At 40.4% G+C, this 19,014-nt stretch overlaps 1 protein-coding gene across 1 annotated transcript in view; it reads left to right on the top strand.

Moving 5' to 3' along the window:
- dnah5 (dynein, axonemal, heavy chain 5) overlaps nt 1-19,014 on the top strand; it is a 366,123-nt gene that overhangs the window by 146,419 nt on the left and 200,690 nt on the right. The gene's annotated exons all lie outside the window — the stretch shown is intronic.

Below are 19,014 nucleotides of genomic sequence, written 5' to 3'. Positions count from 1 at the left end.
CACCACCCGTGACTCTTTTTCGTCATCCATCTTCCCTTCTCCTTGCAGTGTCGGCTGCAAGTCAAAAGCCCCAGTGACTTTGAGTGGCTGAAGCAGTGTCGTTTTACTTCAAACGAGGACTCAGACAAGACAATCATCAACATCACAGATGTGGGATTTGTCCTACCAGAATGAATTCCTTGGGCTGCTCTGAAAGGCTTGTCATCACACCATTGACTGACAGGTAGAGTTCCATTTAAAGGTCCCACAAACAGAAAGTTGTAGAGCAGGTAGCTGAGTGGCTAAGGAGCTGGCCTGCCAATATGAAGACCTAGGTTTCAATCCTGTATTAGTATGAGCATCAGCTTGGGAAAATACCCTGCGTTAGGCTGGCGTCCTCTTCCAGAGTAAGTCTTACAAGCTCATCTGCTTGGTGCTATGGAATGCAGAGATAAGCACCAATAGGTGACAGGGCCTAGGACAGGCAGAAAAGATGGAATGTCCCCTTAGTTGTGCTGAAATTTTGCAAATGCATGAAAACACAATGTTATTTTTCTTCATGTTCCTAAGTTAAAATGACAGATACAATCTCAGATTCACACTTTTGAGTGTTTATAATTCAAGGATGGAGACGATGCATGGAATTAAATTACTAATTTGCAGGCCACCTCTCTTGAGGGATAAAATGTGTTGCTATACATTCCTAGGTGCAATTTTTCCCGAAAAAACAGATCAATAATCATTCCCAGTCAGTTTATAAGGCAATATTGAATAGTTCAGACATCTTCCCTTCATATAAATGTTAATTTACTACTTGCTGGTAGCTAGGCAATGCTCTAGCTAGCTTCTAATGGCCTCCATGCTTGGGGTTGTCTTTTCTTGTTGTTGTGATTCGGCCAGGATAACATTTGTCCCAGTCCAAATAGAGTTAAATACACTCTATTATAGAGTGAAATCAGCTCTACCAATCTTGCCAAATCAAGTTTGTCACTCCAATAAGAGTCATTCACAGCATGATAGAGTGGATTTCACACTGTGATAGAATTGATTTAGCACTGTGATTGAGTATATTTAACTCTATTTGGACTGGGACCAAATGTTATCTTGGTAGAGTGTATTTTACTTTATATTACAGTATATTTTACAAAATTTACTGTGTACATTTCTTTATTGCAGCAGGTGTGACCATGTGTACTACAACTTATAAGCAGTGTTGCCACAGTTACTTTTAAAAGGTAATCTGATTACTGATTACTCCACATCATGCAGCTGTCTGTGAAGAAACAATAAATAAAAAATAAAAAATACATGCTGCAATGGTTCCGTGCAGGTGGGAAGACAGCAGCTTTTCACAGCAGTTTTCACAGCTGTGTTGAAATTATTATTATTGTTATAGGTACTATTGTCATAATAGTAGTACAAAAAAGGCTTCAAAAGGTGAACCTTTAATCTTGGGTGTTGTTGGGGGAGGTGTCCCTGTCCCGCTCCACACCCCCTTTCCATCTGCATTCGCCCCTGCTTTGCTGTCTAAACATGAAGGATGGCTAGCATTTATTTATGCAGAAAACATGACCAGATTGACAAGTAAGAAAGTTTATCAGTCTTTTTTTTTTACATCATGTCATCCTCAGAAAGAGACTTAAAGTGCAATTGGGTGGAAAAAAGTTGTTAGTTTTTAACAAGTCGTGGATCAGCTATTTTTAGTGAGGACACACCAGAGCGGCTCACAGTTTTAAATAAAGGGAAAAAGAGTAAAAATGTCTCAGCTCACAGCTTCCTGAAACTGGCAAAGTGGGCAGTTCAGTCGAACCACAACCCCCTGCCCATGGGAGTTTTAATGCTACAGTTGACCCGCAATATGCAAAAATAATAGTAACGCACAGTGACTTGAACAAGTAACTTTAATCTGATTACTGAGTTGGAAAGATCAATGTGTTAGATTATTCATCACTGAAAAAAGCAGTCAGAATTAGAGCAATGCTTTACAAATAATGTTACCGGCATCACTCCTTAAAAGACAACATTCAGAAAATGTCACAAAAATTTAGTTGTAGTCTAATTTTTATGGATGCAGGCACTCAGGTTAGAATTTGATCTTCTATTAGACACTGTTTAGTCAGTGGTGTCCCAACTATTCCAGAAAGAACCGAGAGGGTGCAGGTTTTCTTGCAGCCACTGACTCCAACAGGTGATTTTACCTATTAACATTACTTTGAGGCAGGTGGGATGAGTTCATCAGTGAAATCACCTGTTGGAGTCAGTGGCTGCAAGAAAAACCTGCACCCTCTCGGTTCTTTCTGGAATAGTTTGGACACCACTGATTTAGTCGCACTTTTTTGAATGACAGAGAACAGTGGCTTATGAAACCTCTTCAGATCCAAATGACTGTGACAAGATGTTATCTTTGTGATAGAGTAGAAATCCTCAGTCTTTCACTGATTCAAAATAAAAGTGCTGACAATGTTATCATTGAGGAATAGCTGGGATTCTGAAGGACAGGGGGACAGAGCCACCGAATTGGCAAGAAGACAAGAGCAGGCACTCTTGTGCTGTGGTCATCACCGCTCTCACAAATGGAAGGAAAAAAGTCACCCAAAACCTAGTGTCAGGCAAACACAGAGGGAGAAATATGAGAAGAGACAAGGAGACAGAAATGAAAAGTGACAGCAGCAGGAATGGCGCTCTCATAGACTGCAGCTTTTCAAAGAAGTGGCACACTGGCCTTTTGGCCAGAGGCAACAAGACCATTGTGGTTTTCTAACAGTCTTCTTTCTCTGCTTGCAACTCTGTCTGCTTCCTTTTATTTGCTGTTTTTGCAATACTGTCTTTCCATTTGTGTTATTTGACCTTTCTTTCTGCCTATCACTACATCAGTGGTCCCAGTGAATAGTGGGAGACTGAGGCCACATGAGTGCAAATTAGAAAAGGATCAGCTTTGGAAATTTAGTAGCAGTCATTCAAGCTGTGTGACCAGGTACTACAACCCCTGGCAAAAATTATGGAATCACCGGCCTCGGAGGATGTATCATCAGTTGTTTAATTATGTAGAAAAAAAGCAGATCACAGACATGACACAAAACTAAAATCATTTCAAATGGCAACTTTCTGGCTTTAAGAAACACTATAAGAAATCAGGAAAAAAAATTGTGGCAGACAGTAACGGTTACTTTTTTTGACCAAGCAGAGGGAAAAAAATCTGGAATCACTCAATTGTGAGGAAAAAAATTTGGAATCATGAAAAACAAAAGAACGCTCCAACACATCACTAGTATTTTGTTCCACCACCTCTGGCTTTTATAACAGCTTGCAGTCTCTGAGGCATGGACTTAATGAGTGACAAACAGTACTCTTCATCAATCTGGCTCCAACTTTCTCTGATTGCTGTTGCCAGATCAGCTTTGCAGGTTGGAGCCTTGTCATGGACCATTTTCTTCAACTTCTACCAAAGATTTTCAATTGGATTAAGATCCGGACTATTGCAGGCCATGACATTGACCCTATGTGTCTTTGTGCAAGGAATGTTTCACAGTTTTTGCTCTATGGCAAGATGCATTATCATCTTTAAAAAATGATTTCATCATCCCCAAACATCCTTTCAATTGATGGGATAAGAAAAGTGTCCAAAATACAAACGTAGACTTGTGCATTATTGATGATGTAATGACAGCCATTTCCCCAGTGCCTTTACCTGACATGCAGCCCCATATCATCAATGACTGTGAAAATTTACATGTTCTCTTACAGGCAGTCATCTTTATAAATCTCATTGGAACGGCACCAAACAAAAGTTCCAGCATCATCACCTTGCCCAATGCAGATTCGAGATTCATCACTGAATATGACTTTCATCCAGGCATCCCAGTCCACGATTGCTTTTCCTTAGCCCATTGTAACCTTGTTTTTTTCTGTTTAGGTGTTAATGGATGCCTTTCGTTTAGCTTTTCTGTATGTAAATCCCATGTCCTTTAGGCGGTTTCTTACAATTCGGTACAGACGATAACTCCAGTTTCCTCCCATTCGTTGCTCATTTGTTTGTGTGCATTTTCGATTTTTGAGACATATTGCTTTAAGTTTTCTGTCTTGACGTTTTTGATGTCTTCCTTGCTCTACCAGTATGTTTGCCTTAACAACCTTCCCATGTTGTTTGTATTTGGTCCAGAGTTTAGACACTGCTGACTGTGAACAACCAACATCTTTTGCATTGCATGATGATTTAACCTCTTTTAAGAGTTTGATAATCCTCTCCTTTGTTTCAATTGACATCTCTCGTGTTGGAGCCATGATTCATGTCAGTCCACTTGGTGCAACAGCTCTCCAAGGTGTGATCACTCCTTTTTTAGATGCAGACTAATGAGCAGATCTGATTTGATGCAGGTGTTAGTTTTGGGGATGAAAATTTACATGGTGATTCCCATAATTTATTCCTCAGAATTGAGTGAGTCCATATTTTTTTTCCCTCTGCTTGGTCTACAAAAGTAACCGTTACTGACAGCCACAATTTTTGTTCCTGATTCTTATAGTGTTTCTTAAAGCCAGAAAGTTGCCATTTGAAATGACTTTAGTTTGTGTTCATGTCTGTGATCTGCTTTTTTTCTACAAAATTAAACAACTGAATGAACATCCTCCGAGGCCGGTGATTCCATAATTTTTGCCAGTGGTTGTAGTTATACAATGAAGAAAAAAAGGAAAAAAAAAACTGCTTTCAGACAAAGTGGCAGGCTCAAAACCCAGTGTCATGCACCGTCTTTGGTGTACTTCAGCATGTCATTGCATCACCATCAATTTCATGGGTACTATTTTCACTGACGCGCATGTGTGCTTTTGTGTCTGTGAACATGATAATTCAAAAACAACTGAACAGATACTTGAAGAGATATTAAGAAGTGATTCCATTTTGGAGTAGTTTAGTCAAAGGTCCTGAAAAACATTGTCCGAAAAACACCTTTTTTTGTATATCGCAACAACCTAGAAGCCTAGATGGATCAAACACTGAGGGGAGATTAAGTAAAGTAAGTAAAGTGCCTTTTTTGTCATTGTACATACATATATACATTGAAATTTGTCCTCTGCTACATACATATATACATTGAAATTTGTCCTCTGCATTTAACCTATCCTAATTGCAGTTATTTGGATAGATATTTGGATAGATGTGTAGAGATGACTGGATTTTGGAGTAGTTTGGTCAAAGGGTTGAAAAACACTTTTTTTTTACATGCACACACACACACACACACACACACACATATATATATATATGAAAATGTCAGGTCCGTTGCCCTAACTGGACCTGGCACTTAAACTGTGCCTGAGATCGTATCCTGCAAAACACAGTTTCTCAAAGCACAATCACATAAAAAGAGACAACATTAGACAGAGATCTCTTTTGTGAGCTTTGCGCAAAGGGGAGAAGCTTCGGAGAGAGCGTACAAACCTAAGACCAACCTTGCTTTCCCTGCTCCTCTCTGCCGCCCCCCCCCGGCGCTTGCTCTTTTATTGAAAAAGAAAAAAATCATAAACAATACAATGTAGCATTAGGGTACATTGCGTTTGGGGAAGGGAGGGGTGAACGGTTGCTTGTGAGTTACGGTTTCCTGTGAAACATGTTCGTTTCTTTCACTGAAAGAAGGGAGTAAACAGTTAAGTTTCGATGTCAACAGAGTCCTGAAACAACCTTTAGTTCATCACTGTGGCTGAGCAATCATTTAGCTTAAATGCAGCATATATGAATGGGTACATAATTATTAGACTGGATGAGAATGGGTACATGAAGTATAAAAGAATATAATTCAGACAATAATAATGTAGAATCCTTTAACAAGTCAGCTAAGACACATATTCTTTCAGTCTTGTGGCTGGTGTCACTCCCACGTCACACAGATAACAGATAGTTGATACAGTTCATTTCACAAGAAGCAGAAACGTAACTCAGACTACTTTTGATTACATTGAATATCATGTAAGCAGGCAATGATTAATTAAATAAATGGTAACAACTTATAAAATCTCCATCAGTAAACCAAAAGGATTTGAAGCATATATTGATCAGCAAATATTTGTGATTGATTGGTATGAATGACTTCACAATGAAGTCACACAGAAGTCATATGGTAAGTCATACAAAGTCAAAAACACCATTTCATACACATGTATATTTACTTGTCCATGGAATATGCATAAGAGTACGGTATGCATCAACCCTCTGATTTCAATATCAATGTATGTTATTTTATATACTGCAAAATCACAACAAAGTTGCCTCGAAGCAGTACACAAAAGTAAGGTCTATCCTTACCAACCCCTTGAGCAAGCATACACATGACAGTGGTAAAGAAAACTCCCTTGATGATATTGAGGAGGAAACCTCAAGCAGACCAGACTCAGAGGGGGGTGACCCACTGCTTAGGCCAGTCTAACAAGGTTTTTTTTTTTACAAAGTTTCACAAAGCTAAAGAACAGAAAGCAGGAAATCAAAACAGCATCTGCTACATCAGCTTCAGGCATGGCATCTCACGGTCAGTCCAGCATCTTATGTCCGGAGTCGCCAGTCCCGTGCAATATCTTCTGCACCTTGGACAGAGAAAAAAAGAGCAGAATCAGTCAGCTGGAAAAATCAGACCTAAGGTATAATTCATCAGCAGTGAATTGACAGGAAGTAGAGAAAATACTAAGGTGATTGCCGACCGCAAGCCCTAAGCTTCACTAACAGACTACGAATTTAGATAAAGTTGAGGACGAGACTTGTTCCATTACTAATAAAATTAATTAAAAGGATAGGAAGCATAGTTCCATACTATGCCAGTATGCTAGCCATACAAGAGGGAGAATATGTGCATCTTAAGTCTGGACTAGAATGTCTCTCCAGAATCTGACTGTTTGTGTAGATCATTCCACAAAACACGTGCACAATAAGAGAAAGCTCTGTGGTCCACAGACCTTTTATTCACCGTACGGATATAAAGTAGTCTTGTGCCCTGAGAGCACAGAGTCCAGGCCTATATGGAGAGTGTATTAGGTTATCTAAGTAGGGAGACACCAGTCCGTGAATAATTTTATAGGTTAAATGCAGAACCTTAAAATCGGACCTCACTGGGACAGGAAGCCAGTGAAGAGATGCCAAAATGGGTGTAATGTGGTTGAACTTTCTGCTTCCTGTCAAGAATCTGGCAGCAGCATTTTGAACCAATTGGAGACCCCTAATATTGGACTGCGGTAAACCAGAAATAGAACATTGCAGTCCAATCTAGAAGAGACAAATGCATGAATCAGGGTCGCAGCATCAGCCATAGACAGGGTTGGACGAATCTTTGCTATGTTTCTCAGGTGGAAGAAAGCAGTCCTCGTGATATCTCAAACGTTTACGTCAAAGGACAGCGTAGGTTCAAAATTACCCCAAGTGATCATCACACTTTGTCAGTGTGATGTATGACACATGAGCCTAGGCTAAGCGTTAGCTGGTCAAACTGATGCCGATGTCTTGCTGGACCACGAACCATCATTTCGGTCTTGTCCGAGTTTAAAAGTAAGCAATTGCTGGACATCCGGCTTTTCACTGATGCAAGGCAATCCTCTAAGGATGTTATGTGGATGAGATTACCAGCAGTTATCGACATGTACAACTGTCATCAGCATACCAATGATAGGTAATCTCAAAATGCTGCAATATGTGCCCAAAGGGTGCAGTGATGCCTTTCTTTTTATCTGTGCCAACTATCACATTATTTAATCCGGTTGTTAATACAGGTGAACCCCGTTAAATCATGTATGCATAACTTGTGTTTCGGCTTTATTCACGATTGATTTGTGGACCCAGAAAATTTAGACTGCTGTATATAGACTACTGTATGTTTTTGTCAACCTCATTAACTCACGGTTTCAGATAAGTTGCAGTTAGATTTTGTGGACCCCAACTTGCGTGAGTTAACGAGGTTACCTGTACTTCTGTGTCACTGTAATTAATATTTTAATCGGTTTAAAATAGAAAATCCTTACATTTATTTATGTCACACTTTTGAATTTATGCGTTGTTTCAGTGTTACATCACCATAGCCCAGGCTCTGGCATGAGTATGGGTGGAGCCCCTGCAGGTCCTGCAGGAACGGGTAAGAATGACACCTTCAACCATTGACTTATGAAGTTTGTGTATAAGATCATAAACAGCTATGGGCCCAACTTAAGCAGGGCTATAGACTCAGCTTGATGATGACACTGCCTGATGGTAATATGCTTAGTTTTTATGTAGCTTTGTAGAAGCTTTTGTGTCATGAACCTTATTTAAGGACGTGTCAAAATCTGGCTTTTATTACAGGTAAGACGGAGACTGTAAAAGACATGGGTCGCTGTCTGGGCAAGTAGTTGTGGTCTTCAACTGTTCTGATCAGATGGACTTCAGAGGTCTGGGGAGAATTTACAAAGGTAGGTATTATTCCACTGTATAGCAGTATAGTATAGCAACACCAAAATTGGGCCATATGCTGTCACTTTATTTAAGGCATGAAAAATTTTAGTGGAGTACATTTTTATTTTTTGAAATGGAATCACTACTAGAACATGGAGAGGTCATGTATAAGACTATATGCTGGCGCCCCACGTCACTACATTTACCAAACTATGGAACCACCTTGGATCCTGAATGGCAACCATTCAGGCAAACCAATCCATCCTCACCTCAAAGTAACCATCTACGCGCTGTAGGTGCAGCATGGGCATGACCTTGACCTTCCCCAGCTGCTGGGTCCACAACAGTGAGGCATCTGCATGCCCAGAGAAATCCTTCACAATGCACATGATACTTGTCATTTTTGTGCCTGGGTAACTGTTCTTTGACACATTCATTTCAGCAGTACTCAAGGATCCTCCAAGGGCCCGAGTACCAAAAACATCTTACCATCACCTTATGTCACTGTTTAGAGTATCACAACCATACGGTAAGACAGAAGGATTCATCGCCAAACCCTTCTGTGCAGCGACCTCATGACTCTATAAGCTCTTCCCAGGTGTCTCAAAATTTCAAAATTCAAGGCCCCAGGCACAAAAAAAATGTCTGCACAAATTTGACACTTTGGCCACATACACACTTCTGGTGGCCAAGTCCGGAATCCATTGAACGCAAGTCAAAATAATTGTGAAGTAATTAAAAAAAAAATCTGGATTCTTTGGAGTTGTAAATGTAATTAATGTTTAAAACAATGATATGAATGCCTCCCAAAGTAAAGTTGAACGTGTATGTTGTCAGGCCTGCACAGTCTGGTTCGTGGGGCTGTTTTGACGAGTTCAACCGCATTGAGCTCCCGGTTCTGTCAGTGGCTGCCCAGCAGATTGCCATCATACTCACCTGCAGAAAGGAACGCCGCAAAAGCTTTATTTTCACTGATGGAGACACTGTGGACATGAACCCAGAGTTTGGCATGTTCCTTACTATGGTGAGCAACACCTTAACATGCATACAATGCAGCAAGCAAACAAATTCATACATACTGAGTCACACTAACTTGGAATTCTGAAGTGTCACATTGGGACGGGATCCATATTCATAAATTTGTCATCACATTTTTTAAAAATACCATTCCTATTTAAAAAAAGTTCCACATTAAGGATTTCCTGTGTAGATGAATACTGCCCAAAACACCCAACTATTAGGAATAAAACCCATTTGATCAGCATGAATAATAGAAACAATGTGCTTGTTTAATCTGTTTGCTAGGAGTGTTGTAAAAATTTTCACATGAGAATTCAACAATGCAGTTGGTCTATATTATAAGATGCAGGGTCTGCCTCATCTCTACTTCTCTCTAAAAAGGCTTCTAACAGATTTTATAAATAGTGAGATAATTTTAACTCTCTGCACAGTTGTGCTCCCAGAACAAGTCATTAAATAGAGAACAGCAGCATGGTTGTCCCGTCTAACAACAGGGGTCAGAGATCTTTCCATTCCTCTCTACTTTGCTGATGTGTGTGAACATATGTGCACAGAGGCAGTAATCAAAGGCCTGGTTGATTTGAGTTGTCTTCAAAAGGGATTTATCTCGCTTTAGGGGAGTTCCTCCTGTGAACTCTAATAAGGACTCGTACAATATGATGTGTAGATTTTAGTGTCAAGTCTTTATTTGTGCATACAAGAAGACACTTCAGGAAAACAAACGATAAAATGAGTTGCACACATACTGTTTTTGTTGCAAATTACACAAATGGAAGACATCTGCTTGTTTTGTTGCATTTGCATAATGATGAATGTGCATCTGCTTCCATCTTAATCTCAGAATTTGTTGTATTATTTGTAACACATTTTCAGGTGTAAATGTTCTCTCAGTGGCTCCATACAACTTTCTTTGATCGAAAGAAACTTTCTATTGATATACTCTACTTAAAGTGTAAAGTGGAAGTTCAGCATTTTACAATCTAAGATCTGTTTTTATTTGTTTTGGTGGATGTTTTTTCATTTGGGACAAAAATGAAAGTGATCAGTGTAGTATTGATTTAGAATGCAAATACTGTCAAGGGCTAACCGGCTAATTAACGCAATGCCATGGGGCAAGCTAACAGGTAAATATGTCATCAGAAGTGTCTAGTAGCACAGAGAGGATCCCCAAAGAGGTATTTGTGTGCATGTTAGCCTCACTAAATGTAATTGTATATTAAAACGACCAATTATACAGTTAGCTACGTAGCTTAGCCATCCTTCCCTGGTTCTGCCCTCCACTGAGTGATTACAAGTCAACTGCCAATGGGAGGGATGGATCTTACAACAAGTCCTTCACCATTATGCTTTTTTTGCTTTCTTAGTGGCAACAAGAAATTATTTACTAAGAGAATTTTTGGTTGCACAGTGCAATTACATTAATTAGCCAGTTAGTTTGAGACAGAATGGCCTAAGTAGTGGGCCACCCCTCTGAGTCTGGTCTGTTTGAGGTTTCTTTCTCATTATCACCAGAAGGAGTTTTTCCTTAACACTGTCACCTATGTGCTTGCTCTGGATGTTGGTAAGGCTAGACCAGGGGTAGGCAACCTGTTCCAGAAAGAGCCATGAGGGTGCAGGTTTTCTTTGCAGCCACTGACTCCACCAGGTGATTTCACTGATTAACTGATTCCATCTGCTCAAAGTGATATTAATCAGTAAAATCACCTGGTGGAGTCAGCGGCTGCAAAGAAAACCTGCACCCTCATGGCTCTTTCTGGAACAGGTTGCCTACCCCTGGGCTAGACCTTACTCATGCAAAGCGCTTTGAGGCAGCATTGTTGTGATTTGGCGCTGTATATAAGTAAAATAAATTGTTTCCATTCCAAAAGAGAAACACACCGATTAATTCATTTTTGTCTTGAGTGAAGTGTTGAACCCCGAAAATGTATAAAAGTGCAGCCTAGGTTGTAAAGTATTGAATTCCCCTTTAAAGTATGTATAGACCCATCAAATTTCATGTGCCTCATTCATCAGAACCCAGGATATGCAGGTCGCCAGGAGCTTCCTGAGAACCTAAAGATCAACTTCCGCTCCGTGGCCATGATGGTTCCTGACCGACAGATTATCATCAGGGTAAAACTGGCCAGCTGTGGGTTCATAAACAACATTGAGCTGGCTCGCAAATTCTTTACTCTCTATAAGCTGTGCGAGGAGCAGCTTTCCAAGCAGGTAAAAACATTTTTTTTGCCACTAACGTTTATCTTTTTCAGTTACTCAGTGTGATCAGTCTAAGCACAAGCATTCTATTATATAAATCATTTTTCTTCTTGGGATTTCCAAGGCTCTGTCATCGAGATTATTATCGATATCAAAGTGCATGTGAACTTTTTTGATTGCTTAGATTCACTATGACTTTGGCCTTCGGAACATCCTGTCTGTGCTGCGAACACTGGGGGCAGCCAAGAGAGCCAATCCTAATGACACCGAGTCCACCATCGTTATGAGGGTCCTCAGGGACATGAACCTCTCCAAACTGGTCAGTATGGGATGAAATGGAATACAGTGCAATGGAATATCTCAACACGGTCAAACCTTTTTGTTCAGTTTTCATGAAAAGATAAATAGACTAGACTGAAATGTGTGATCAACTTTTACTAACAAATTACTGTGGGCAGTTACAACATGTAAACCAGAATATTAAGAAGAAAACAAGAAGGCAAACTTGTGGTGAGCACCCCCACTGGTTATTTGTGCCTTAGCATTCAATTAGCTTTGTGTTACCTTGATCACTTTTATTTATTTGATAAATTTAGAGGTATTCAGTGATTTCATGTTGTGGTCTGGTATTGTGTCCATCAGACACTTCCAATGCACACTGGGCATGTTTGAGGTTGAATGTGAAGTGACTTGGATGAGGATCAGCACATACATATCTAAGACTATGGTCTTCTGTCAGAAAAAGGTGGATTGGGTTGGGAGAGAGTTACTGTCCCATATGTGTTCAAGTGTCTTGGTGTCTTGTTGAGGAGTGAGGGTGAGTTTCAGAGTGAGATCAATAGACGGTGTTGCATCTGAAGTCCTGTTGTACTGACCATAGTGGTGAAGAAAGATCTTAGCCAGAAGGCTCGGCTCTCAATTTACCAGTTAGTTTATGCCCCTATCCTCAACTGCAGTCATGAGCAGTGGGTAGTGACAGAAAGAATAAGTTCTCAGGTACAAACAGCGGAAACAAGTTTCATCCAGAAAGTAACCAGGCTTAGACTCAGGGACAGCATGAGAAGTTCAGATATTCAGGATGAACACGAGACCCAGCTGAGGGGGTTTGGGCATGTGATAAGGATGCCCTCTTGTCGTGTTCTGAGGGACATCTTCTTGGCAGTTGCAACTGGGTGGAGGCTCCAGAGAAAACCCAGGATACCCTGGTGGACTTACATCTCCCAGCTGGTTTGGGAACAGCTAGAGGTTCCCCAGGAGGAGTGAGAGGGCCTGGAAGTGTAGGAGGAGCTGCTTAGTCTGTTGCCATCATGAGCTTGGCCTCGAAGAAAATGAATAATTGATTTAATATTGTATATGGAAACAAAAATGACTAGTTGTGCTGCCAGCCTAACCATGCAACCATATTAGGATTTGGGTAAATAGAATATTGGCAGTTAAAGCTGAAAGGTTTACAGTTTATGTAAACCAAGCATTGATTTTTTTTTTTTTTTTATCTTTTTGTGGTTGTTTGGTTGTTGTAGAGATATAAAAAAGAGCCACCTCCTACTGACAAATCAAATCAAAAATAACAAAACTAGAGCACCACACTTGTAGAGCGCAAACCTCCGCCAACATTAATTTCTAATTCCACAAATTTTACTTTGCAAAAAATTCTCAAGGTCAAAGTCTTGTTAGAAGTGGCTTTTCATAAGCTAAATTAGATGATGATCAAATGTCAGGAGTATGTATTTAGCATGCACTTGAATCAAAGTTTTTTTGTGGTGTTTTTTTTTTTTCAACTTTATGCAGTTTCTGAATTTTTTTTTTTTTTTTTCAGATAATTTTCACAGAACATTGGTTTCACAGAACATCTCTTCGATGCGCATTTTGTCACTGCTTTTTGGCACTTGGTTTCCAACTGATAACTGAAAGACAGACAAGTAGGCATCATATTTTGGTGGTGTAGGTAAATCCATAACAGAAAAATGAGAATGATTAAGGCACTTGTGATTGAGATATAATGCAAAATGTACACCAAATGGGCTTTTCAATATTAAAATTCAAATGTCCGCAAAATCCACAATCCAGATCAGATCTGGATCAAACTTTGTCAGAAAATAATGAGTGCCAGTCTGCACCTCACTTTCAAATATGAGAGTGATCGGGGTATGCTTGATTAAGATATAATGTAAAATATACGAGGTCTGTCAATAAAGTATAGGTCCTTTTTATTTTTTTCAAAAACTATATGGATTTCATTCATATGTTTTTACATCAGACATGCTTGAACCCTCGTGCGCATGTGTGAGTTTTTCCACTTCTGTCGGTGACGTCATTCGCCTGTGAGCACTCCTTGTGGGAGGAGTCGTCCAGCCCCTCATCGGAATTCCTTTGTCTGAGAAGTTGCTGAGAGACTGGCGCTTTGTTTGATCAGAATTTTTTCTAAACCTGTGAGGCACATCGAAGTGGACACGGTTCGAAAAATTAAGCTGGTTTTCGGTGAAAATTTTAACGGCTGATGAGAGATTTTGAGGTGATACTGTCGCTTTAAGGACTTCCCACAGAGCGGGACGTCGCGCAGCGCTCCCAGGCGCCGTCGTCAGCCTGTTTCAAGCTGAAAACCTCCACATTTCAGGCTCTATTGATCCAGGACATCATGAGAGAACAGAGAAGTTTCAGAAGAAGTCGGTTTCAGCATTTTATTCGGATATTCCACTGTTAAAGGAGATTTTTTTAATGAAAGACGTGCGGACGGATTGCAGCGTCGGCACGCAGCCGTCGCGACGCTCCGCCACAGGAAAAATACCTCTGTTGGAAGCCTTAAGGACAAGTTGGAACATGCCCAGCTGTTAAACAATTTCTCAGATACTCACTCCACTGAAAGCCATCAAAAGCCGCCTGGATTTTACAAATGGTTATCAACACGGAGGTGTTTTTCCTGTGCCACCGCGCTGGCTGCGTCCCAATGCGCGGAACCCGTCCACACGTCTTTCATTAAAAAAATCTCCTTTAACAGTGGAATACCCAGATAAAATGCGGAAACCGACTTCTTCTGAAACTTCTCTGTTCTCTCACGACGTCCTGGATCAATAGAGCCTGAAATGTGGAGGTTTTCAGCTTGAAACAGGCTGAGGATGGCGCCTGGGAGTGCTGCACGACGTCCCGCTCCGTGGGAAGTCCTTAAAGCGACAGTATCACCTCAAAATCTCTCATCAGCCGTTAAAATTTTCACCGAAAACCAGCTTAATTTTTCGAACCGTGTCCACTTCGATGTGCCTCACAGGTTTAGAACTAATTTTGATCAAACAAAGCACCAGTCTCTCAGCAACTTCTCAGACAAAGGAATTCCGACGAGGGGCTGGACGACTCCTCCCACAAGGAGTGCTCACAGGCGAATGACGTCACCGACAGGCGTGGAAAAACTCAACGCATGCGCACGAGGGTTCAAGCATGTCTGACGTAAAAACATATGAATGAAATCCATATAGTTTTTGAAAAAAATAAAAAGGACCTATACTTTATTGACAGCCCTCGTACATTAAATGGGGTTTTCAATGATAAATTTAAATGGCCACAAAATCTGTAATCCGAATCAGCAGAAAATCAGTTGCAAATCAAGCTCTTCTGAGATAGTAATTTGGGATGCCGAATTCAAATTTAGTGAAATCTGATAGTTGAAATTGTAGAGTTATAGATATATGAGTTATAGAAAGTTGTATTAGGCACAATACAGTGTGACTAATACACACAAAAGTGCAGGCACACAATTCTACTTCCACTATCTGGCCTTCCATCTGGCTCTGATAATGTGATGAATGTCCAAACCATTTTCACTCCTACTGCAGTAGTATAATTAATTTTGTGTTTGTGTGTGTGTGTGTGTGTGCGTGCGCATGTGTGAGAGATTATTGTGGGTATCTACATTTACTTGATGATGCTTTTTCAGCTGGTCTGTACACATGTACATGCATGTGTCTTTCCTAGATTGATGAGGATGAGCCGCTGTTCCTGAGCTTGATTGAGGACCTCTTTCCAGGCATCCAACTTGATAAAGCGGGATATCCTGAACTGGAGGCTGCCATCAACACACAGGTAGGGGCGTGCGAGCAAAGAGTGTTTGTAAGACAAAGAAATGTTCGAAGGAATAAATGGGAGACAATGAAAGTGATAAGATGAGACAAAAAAGTTTATTGAGTAATGAGAGACACGGAAAGTCAGACTGGACAAAACACTAATATCCAAATATCCAATACTGCACCTGTAACTTGTGTGCCCTCAGGTTGAGGAGGCGGGTCTGATCAACCATCCTCCCTGGAAACTGAAGATCATCCAGCTGTTTGAAACTCAGATGGTTCGACATGGTATGATGGCCCTGGGACCTAGTGGGGCTGGAAAGACAACCTGTATCCACTCTCTGATGAAAGCTATGACAGGTAGGATCATATGTGTAAGAGCTACAGAACAGACATTATTAGACATGACTGTTATTGCAAGTTGCAAAAAGAAAGTAAGTCCTCAAGACACAGATGGATTGTACCATCCCTCAGTAGTTTGGAAGCAGTTCACACACCAGTGGAAAATTAGTTTTTTGGAAACCTTTGTGTTTGTCTTTGCAGACTGTGGTCAGCCCCACAAAGAGATGCGGATGAACCCTAAAGCCATCACAGCACCTCAGATGTTTGGCCGACTGGATGTGGCAACAAATGACTGGACTGATGGCATCTTCTCAACACTTTGGAGGAAAACACTGAGAGCAAAGAAAGGTAAGAAGACATCTTCAGCTGATGGCAGATTTTGTTATACTTGTAAGTTTGGCCAGAACAGAAAATTTAAACCTTTTTAAAATGGTGTCAGTAAAGGACATCCACATTTCACTTGGCTGCAACAAATAGATGGATATTTTAGGGACATGGGAATGGACCAGTTGTCTGCCTGGATCGTCGCCAACCAGTACTCAAGGTGGGTCTATGGTGTCGTGAATGTTGCAACGTGCAGCACCAGTGCATGCTTCCAGACTTGACTTGAATGAAAGCAGAGCAGGTCTAGGAACTAGGAAATGCCTAACTCTGTGTGTGTGTGTGTGTGTGTGTGTGTGTGTGTGTGTGTGTGTGTGTGTGTGTGTGTGTGTGTGTGTGTGTGTGTGTGTGTGTGTGTGTGTGTGTGTGTGTGTGTGTGTGTGTATATATATCTATGTGATTGATATGTATGTGATATCTTGAAAAAACTTTGTGTGTCAAAGTGAAGGTCACCTCACTAAGACCTCTTACAAGTTCGACACTGGGCTGAGGCAAAGGAAAATTCAAGCAGATGCAAAAACGCATGATCATTATAAATTGTATTATTTTCATGTTGTTTGCATGTCAGCTAATAACAGATAAACTGGGCTGTTGGCCCTTGGTGGAGAAATCCACTCTTTGAGTGGACTTCTCCTTACAGTCTGTATATAATTCAAATAGGAGCATCAAATTGTGTACAAGGCTTTTTTAACCCTTGGATCCCTCATGATGCTTTCCTGCATTCTGGTCAAATTTTCATCATATTTGTCTTAATATGTCATATATTTGCAAAGTGTCAGACAAATATGTGTCTCACATTCTGAAAGATAAGATTATTCTGAACATTTTGATATGCAACAAATGGGCATTATACTAAAAGAAACTACCTTAAAAGGAGAATTTCTTCAGGTATGGTAAAATCCAGAAAATGCCAGTTGGACTCTAAGGCTTAAACATTACAATGTGGATTGATTTGAACCTGATAAGCTCATATGGAGAGCTAATATTGATTAATGAGGACTATTGTTCATGTTTCAGGTTTAAGTACACCTGGATATTAAAAAACACTATAGGTGTTCTGGATAAGAATGTCAGCCATTAGCCATAATTAGTTAAGTGGCTCTGAACACAATGAAGAAATATCAAGTGGCAACTAAGAAAATTCTGTTTCAACACAGCATCCTTAATATCTGAATAGTTAATTTGAGTCAAATAAAGAATGGTCCAGTGGGATCTCTGATGAGTGAGAAAATGATTCCTCAAACTCTGCAAATTTTGGATTTTTCTTTTTTTTGTCATATAAGCTTGTTAATACAGAGAGTCTTCAATGTTTGGGAACATTTTTACATTATTTCAAAACATTATCAGCAGCTGCTTCATCTTTCAACTCTACAAACAGCCTATACGCATGATTAAAAATTAATTAGTGCGATGGCGTGCATATACACGAGGTTTATTTCCTTTTATGTGCAAAAATATGCATTTTCTACATTTGCATGCACTCTGTTGCTTTTTAGTTTTTTTTTGCGTGTGGTTGAGCAGGATGCATTCACTGTTTTCTTCTTGCTTGAAATAGACATGACTCCAAAATAGACATGTTAGCTGTGCAGAGATGTAACAGGGTTATGTAAATTGAGAGAATTGAAAAACAGTCATTTAAAACACCTCATGCTGAAGTCCACATGCTTGAAAGCGTTCAAATTATAAACAGGACATATTGACACAGTCAGTAATCTGTCCATCAGTTTGTCCATTTCTATCTAACTATCCACATGATAAGGGAAAAATGACTGAGATTATAATAAATAATGGCACAAGATTTTAAGTAGGGGTAGCACGATGGCTTAGTGGTTGTCACTGTTGTCCTTTCTGTATGGAGTTTGCTTGTTCTCCCTGTATTTGTGTCAGTTCCCTCTGGGTGCTCTAGTTTCCTCCCGCCCTCAAAGACATGCAGGTTAGGTGAATTGGTGACTGTAAATTGGCCATAAGTGTGAGTGAACGTATGAAAGTGTTTGTCTATTGTATATGTGTCAGCCCTATGATAGACTCACGACCTGTCCTGAGTGTGCTTTATGTCTCACCCAATGACCACTGGGATAGGTTCCACACCCATGTAACCCTTAACTGAAAAATAAGCAGGTTTAGAAATTGGATGGGTGGATTTTAAGTAGAGTAGGGCTAGAAACTGAACATGGGGTAAAGTGATTTTGAGGTTAAGGTCAATGAGATTCGCTTGTCTCCAGTCACAGTAACGTAAACCTACAATAATTTATATGCATATTGTTATGTTTCGGACGCGGTCGGAGCACCGACCCAGCGTTTGAAAGGACCCAGCATAAAATAAGCAGAGCACGGTTCAAAAGGTAACAGAATTTAATAAACATAACAGTGGGTGAAGTGCTAAACAACTAAAAAGTCCGCGGTCTGGTGAGGTGGAAACACGGCGTGCTCTCAACAGCGCAAACGGTCCGGAGCCACAGCAGTTCGGACCCAGGGACCCCGCCGACACCCCCCAGGTAGCCGCGACAAACCAAATCTGTGAAGAAAGAAAACATGGAGGTGAGTCCAACTCCACACAGAGAGACACAACTCAAAGGTGCACGCAATCAGCAAACACTTCCTGGCTTAAATCTATATATCAGCTTCTCACCCTGCAGGCACGGAACA

The sequence above is a fragment of the Thalassophryne amazonica genome, chromosome 7 (assembly GCF_902500255.1).
Source record: "Thalassophryne amazonica chromosome 7, fThaAma1.1, whole genome shotgun sequence".
Lineage (NCBI taxonomy): Eukaryota > Metazoa > Chordata > Actinopteri > Batrachoidiformes > Batrachoididae > Thalassophryne > Thalassophryne amazonica.
Note: the sequence above shows the minus strand (reverse complement) of the source record. Positions and strands in the feature narration are given on the sequence as shown.